Here is a 6,251-nt window from a genome sequence, read left to right as displayed (position 1 = left end):
ACTTTATTTATTATTATTATTTTTTTTAGCAGCACTGGGGTTTGAACTCAGGACCTCATGCTTGTTAGGAAGGCACTCTTAACCCTTAAGCTACTCTGCCAGCCCTGTAGTGGCCTTTTTTGAGGATACCTGCAGGGCCACCAGCACAACACTGGCCTTGATCCCTGAGTTTCCAGGCCAGTTCTCTTTCCACCTGGTGGTGCTCATTTATTTGTTTTGTTTTAAAAACTTTTGTTTCACAATAATATGTTACATTAGAATCAGAAAATATAAAGAAAAAAAAGAAAGACGTTTCAGAGCATAAGAACCAGGAACCAATCCTGGGGATTTTCTTGCAGTCTTCATCTGTGATAATCCAAATCATTATTTTCAGCTTTTGCTTGGAGCTGGGATTATTTCCAACATTCAAGCAAGCCATAAATACAGTTGGTTTTCTGTATCCCCAGGTTCTGCATCCAAGAATTGAGCCAACTGTGGGTTGCAAATATGTGCAAATAAAATCACATCTGTACTAAACATTATGGACTTTTCCCGCTTGTCATTATTCCCTAAACAATACAGTGTAACTACTATTAACATAGTAATTACCTTGTATTCAGTATTATAAGTAATCTAGAAATGATTTAAAGTTTTAGGGAAGATGTGAGTAGATTATATGCAAATGTACTTCCATTTAATATAAGGAACTTGAGCATCTGTGATTTTGGAATCCTCAAAGGTCCTGGAACCAATCCTCAGGAGATACAGAGGGACAACTGTATGCGGGCAGATCCCCCCCACCACTACCACCTGCCTTGACTCTGTTGCTACAAGGGAAAGCACAGAGGGATTTGTCCCTAACCACAGTCTACTCCACAAATATGACTGGCTAGAGGCCCCCAGGTGGGAGTGGTAGCACCTCTTTTGATTGCCAGATTGGTTGCTTGAGCTGCAGTAACAAATCCCCAAACCTCAGGGCTATTTCTCTCATCCCTCATTCTCTACACACCTAACTTCTGGAGCACAAGCTCTTAGCACATCCACTATCTTGAATATTGCCTGCTGTTTCTATGTCATGAGGGGAGTTTTCATTGGGTAACTTTTCTGCCTTTCTAGTATCCAAGAGTTCGCTCATCACCCTCCAGGTTTTTCCATTGCAGACCTGGGTTATCAGCTATCTAGGCACCAATAGAACAACTTCCATACAAGCCCATGGAATGTATTTGTTGTTACCATTTTCTAGGTACTAAATTCTGTATCAGTCAGGATGGGCTAGGTTATGCTTCCATAACAAATAACACCCCCTCCCAAGAGCTCATCCAGACTATATGCTCATTGAAGGCTACCTGGGGTCTATGTCATCTCTGTGCTTTTTAATTGTGATGGTTAATTTTTTTATATGTCAAGTTGACTGAGCCATGGGGTGCCCAGATTAAAAATTACTTCTGGATGTCTCTGACAGGGTGTTTCTGGATGAGATTAGCTTTTGAATCAGTAGTAGGCTCAGTAAAGGAGATTGCCCTCTCCAATGAGAGGGCTTTGATGTTAATTTTACGTGTCCAATTGAAGCATTGAGGAATATTTAGAGAAGGGTAAAGCACTGTTTCTGGGTGCATCTGTGACAGAGATGACTGGCATGGGAGTCATGGACTGAACGGGAAGCATCTGCTGGGGGCCTGATGGAACAAAAAGGAAAGAAAAGGATCTGTCTGTCTGTCTCTCTCTGTCCCTCTTTCCTGCTTTCCTTTCCTTCTCTCCCCCTCATCACCCTCCTTTCTCTAAGCTAGGGCACTCTCTTGCTCCGGGCCCTCTAGCCTTGGTACTCCAGGACTTAAACAAGTGCACCCTCATCCAAGTTCTCAGGTCTTTTTTCTTGGACTGAGAATTACCTCATTGTTTCCCTGTTTATATTGTTATTATTATTATTATCATATTATTGTACTGGGGGTACATCATGACATTTACAAAAGTGCTTATGATATGTCTTAGTTAAATTCACCCCTTCTATCGTCATCCTTTATCCCCTCCCCCATCTTCACTGGTTTTGAGGCTTTGGGATTTGGACTGAGCCATGCTACTGGTGCCTGAGGGTCACCAGCTTGCATCTTGTGACCTTTCAGAATGTACACATTGCAGCATTCCCTCAATTCCTCCACACTGAAGGGAGGTTTGTCCTTGAGAACATCTTGGTGTGAGTCCCAGTGGGTCTGGAATTGGTTCTGGAGTGCTTCTCTGTAATAGCAGTGTATTATCAAGTTTGCTTGCCAAAGTATCCTGACTCTGAATACACTTTTCACACAAGTGTCTGCACCTGCAATTCTTTTCTCCTGTTTATCCAGTACAAGCCATTGCCTGATTTCCAAAGTTATGTCCCCTCAGGTAACTGAGGCCAGTGTGACAAAGGCCCTGAAAACTTACCACTTGTGTGAAAACAAAAAATGAAAAATGAGGCCAGGCATGACATGGCACATACCTGTAATCTCAGTTACTTGGGAGGCAGAGGCAGGGGATCACCAGTTCAAGGCCAGCACAGGCAAAATGAGTGCAAGACTCTATCTGAAAAACAAACTAAACCAAAAAGGAATGGGGGGTGTGGCTCAAGTGATAGAAAGGCTTGCCTCGCAAGTGCATAGGCCCTATATTCAGTCCTCAGTACTACAAAAAAGAAAGAGGGAAGGAAGGAAGGAAGAAGGAGGAAGGAAGGAAGAGGAAGGAAGGGGAAGGAAGGAGGAAGGAGAAAGGAGAAAGGAAGGAAGGGGAAGGAAGGAAAAGGAAGGAAGGGGGAGGAAGGAGGAGGGAAGGAAGAAAGGAAGAAGGAAGGGAAGGAGGAAGGAAGGGAAAGAGAGAAGGAAATAGAAAAGCATCACATTTGCAGGGTGCAGATGGTTTTAGAATCATCTAATTCAACATTCTTACATTCGTGTTGAGGTGCAAGAGCCACGGCCAAGCCAGCGAACCCTAATCAGTGGGCTAAGCTGTCTTCAGTTTTTTTACATAGTTGGAAGCATATTTTTCTACTGTTACTCAAGAATCACATATGGAAGAGCCTCTTAACATCCAAATAGCTTCAGGACTTTAAAGAAGAGGGTGAGAGGACAAGTGTAAAGGCTCTTCTACAGTTGGGATTTTTAAAAAAATAGACTATTTTTTAAGAGCAGTTTTAGGTTCACAGCAAGACTGGGCAGAAAGTCCAGAGTTCTCAGAAGCTTCCTGCCTTCACCCACAGAGCGTCTCCTCTACTATCAACATCCAGCTCTCATGTGGTACATTTATAGCAGTTGGTGAGGCCATGTTGACATGTCATCATCACCTGAAGCCCAGTTTGTAGCAGGGTTCACTCTAGGTGTGCATGTGCTCACCATTGTAGCATCAGACACCATAGTCTCACTGCCCTAAAAATCCTGTGTCTGCCTTTTACCCCTCTTTTCTGCCAACCCTGGCAATTACTCACCTTTTTGTTGGCTACGTTTTTGCCTTTTCCAGAATGTTGTATAGTTGGAGTCATATAGCATGTAGCTTTTTAAAACTGGCCTTTTCCACTCAGTAGTATGCATTCAGTTTTCCTCCACATCTTTTCAGGGCTTGCTAGCTCATTTCATTATAGTGCTAAATAATACTCCATTGTCTTTGATGTTCCACTGAAGGACATTTGAGTTGCTCCCAATATCCAGGAATTGTGGTTTCAGCTCCTGTAAACACTTTTGCACAGATATTTGTGTGGACATAAGTGCTCAACTTTGTTGGGTAAATGTCAAATAGTGTGACTACTGGATCTATGTGTAGTTTTGCAGTGATCTGCAAAATGTCTTCCAACATGGCTGCCCCATTCCCCATCCCCCCAGCAGAGAAAGTTCCTATTGTTCCACGTCCTCCTTGGTGTTGTCAGTGTTCTGGATTTGGGATTCTAGCTATTCTAGCAAGTGTGTAGTATACCTAATTTTTTATTTGTTGTTGTTTTTGCGGTGCTGTGATAGAATCCAGAACCTTGAGCATGCTAGGCAAGCACTCTGTCATTGAGCTATGTACCCTCAGACCCCTCGGTGTTGGAATTTGCAGTAGCTTAATCACATATATCCTATTTTGAATATCTTTTCATATGCTTATTTGCCATCTGTATATTTTTGGTGAGACGTCTGTGTAGGTCTTTTGCTTACTTTTGAACCAGGCTATTCATTTTCTAACTGTTGAGTTTTAAGTGTTTCTTGTGCAGTTTGGATAGTAATGTCCTTTATCAGTTATCTCTTTTGCAAGCACTTTCTCTGCATCTGTGGCTTATTTGCTCATCTTTTGATACTGTATTTCACAGAGGAGAAGTTTCTAAGAAGTCTAGCTTATTATTTCTTTCAGAAATCATGGATTCGGTGTTTGCAGTTGGTTTTAATAACAAAAACAATGACAATAACAAGACTGAACCAAAGCAGGATGTTAATTTCCATAAGAGCAGTCCTTCGGGATGGGCTCAAGCTCAGTGGTAGTGTCCTCTTTGGCATCTGAGAATCCTTCCAGGTAGATCATCTCCATGGACATGGGATCTGAGAACACGAATATTTTCAATTATGTTCTGTATCAATGGTGCTACTTCAAATGAAACATCTGCAGTAGAAACAGACCTGGCTGCACAAGGAACAGAGGTGTCAATTTTGGAAAATTCTGTAGTTACAGCAAAGAGTATACTTTGAACCAAAATTGCCTAACAAGAATACAGAAACGAGTGAAAATGGGTGTATATGGAGAGAGAGGCATCTTAAAGGTTCAGAGCCACGCATGATGTAGTAAAATTTGACATGAAGTATTTTAACAGAGGACATGGTTTGTGGGAACGTCTAATGGATGTCACATGGTTTCTCAATGGCTAGTGGTAGATCCTTCAAGGTCTTTGACTCTGCTTTCTTGACCTGATTGTTGTGTTTCCTCCAAAACCTAAGAGAGTCAAGGGAAGACAATGCGAACCAATTTTGATAATAAAACAAAGCAGATGGGGTGCATGTTAGGGCCTGTCTCATGTCCCCTCCACTGTGTGTGAAGACTACAGTCATTAGGCAACTCGACAGCATCTTGCCTTGAGCACATGCTGTGTTCCTTTGCTTTCTGCTCTGGAACATCTCTGAATCTGTGTGCACGAGTAGGCGTTTACTCAGCCTGAGCACCTGCTACATCAAGTATTACCTGAGGGAAGTGGTACACTCAGGATCAGGTGTCCAGGAGCCCAATCCACAGAGCAATCTGGAGAGTATAAGATTCCAAGGACAGTGGTAGAAGGAGTGAGGTGACAGGGAAGATCTGTAGATGCACCCTTGATCTTCCTCTGATGGAGGAAGAAGTGGCATGAGGTACACAGACTCCTAGACAGAGGCAAATGGCTGGTTGACTGCTTAAGGACTTAAAAGCAAAGGGGTCTGAGAAGAAGCAGGAGAATGGGCACAGAGTACCTCCCGTGGTTTCTTGTGTCAGTGTCCACCAGGAAGTACCCACCACAAAGCAGGCCCTCACCAACCCAGCAGATGGGATGACTGGTTAGACGATCTGGACTCTTTCAAGTGTACTCTTTGTTGTTACTATTGAGTTTTCTGAAATTGAGAGCTGTGTTCCATTTACTGGGTATCATTCTACTTGTCCACATAAACCCAAGGGAGGACAGTCAGTGGGGTTCCTGACATTGATGTCCAGGTCTCCAATTTCTCACTCTTAAGAAACCAGTAACAATGGTAAATCAGTGCCCTGGGGAGTTTGGTTAGTGTTTCTTACATCAGCCGTGTTCTATTTAGTGTGGACTAGAATGTGTCCTGGGTTCAGAGATCAGGGTGAGTCCTTGTTTAATTAACACCTCCCTATTTTATTTCCTCCTCCCACCCCCACTTTTGTCTCCCCTCACACTTCCAGTACATTTTAGCACTCTTAGATGCATCCTTCCATGCGTTTCTACTTGTTCATAGAGTCATCTTTCATTTCCATGTATGTGCAATGATGCCAATCTTCCTGGATAAAAGAGTCTTGATTTTATTCACAATGTGATGTGCTTAGCTGTGGCTGTGGGTCAAGATTGGTTCAAGCCAATAATGATAACCTTTTGTCCATATTCTCAGCCTACCTTGCTGCTAGAGGTAGTCACGTGACACAGTTTTGGCCAATGAGATGTTAGTGGGAGTTAGGTGGGTGGAAGGAAGAAAATGTTTGCTGACTTATTTAGTACAGTCTTTTGTCCTTTGCCCTTCTTCCTTGAAAGGAGAAAGTGTGGCAGAATATGTGGTCTGTAGGTGCTACAGGGCATCTTA

Source organism: Castor canadensis, chromosome 15 (genome assembly GCF_047511655.1).
Source record: "Castor canadensis chromosome 15, mCasCan1.hap1v2, whole genome shotgun sequence".
Taxonomy (NCBI): domain Eukaryota; kingdom Metazoa; phylum Chordata; class Mammalia; order Rodentia; family Castoridae; genus Castor; species Castor canadensis.
The sequence above is the reverse complement of the archived record's forward strand: the minus strand, read 5'-3'. Positions refer to the sequence as shown.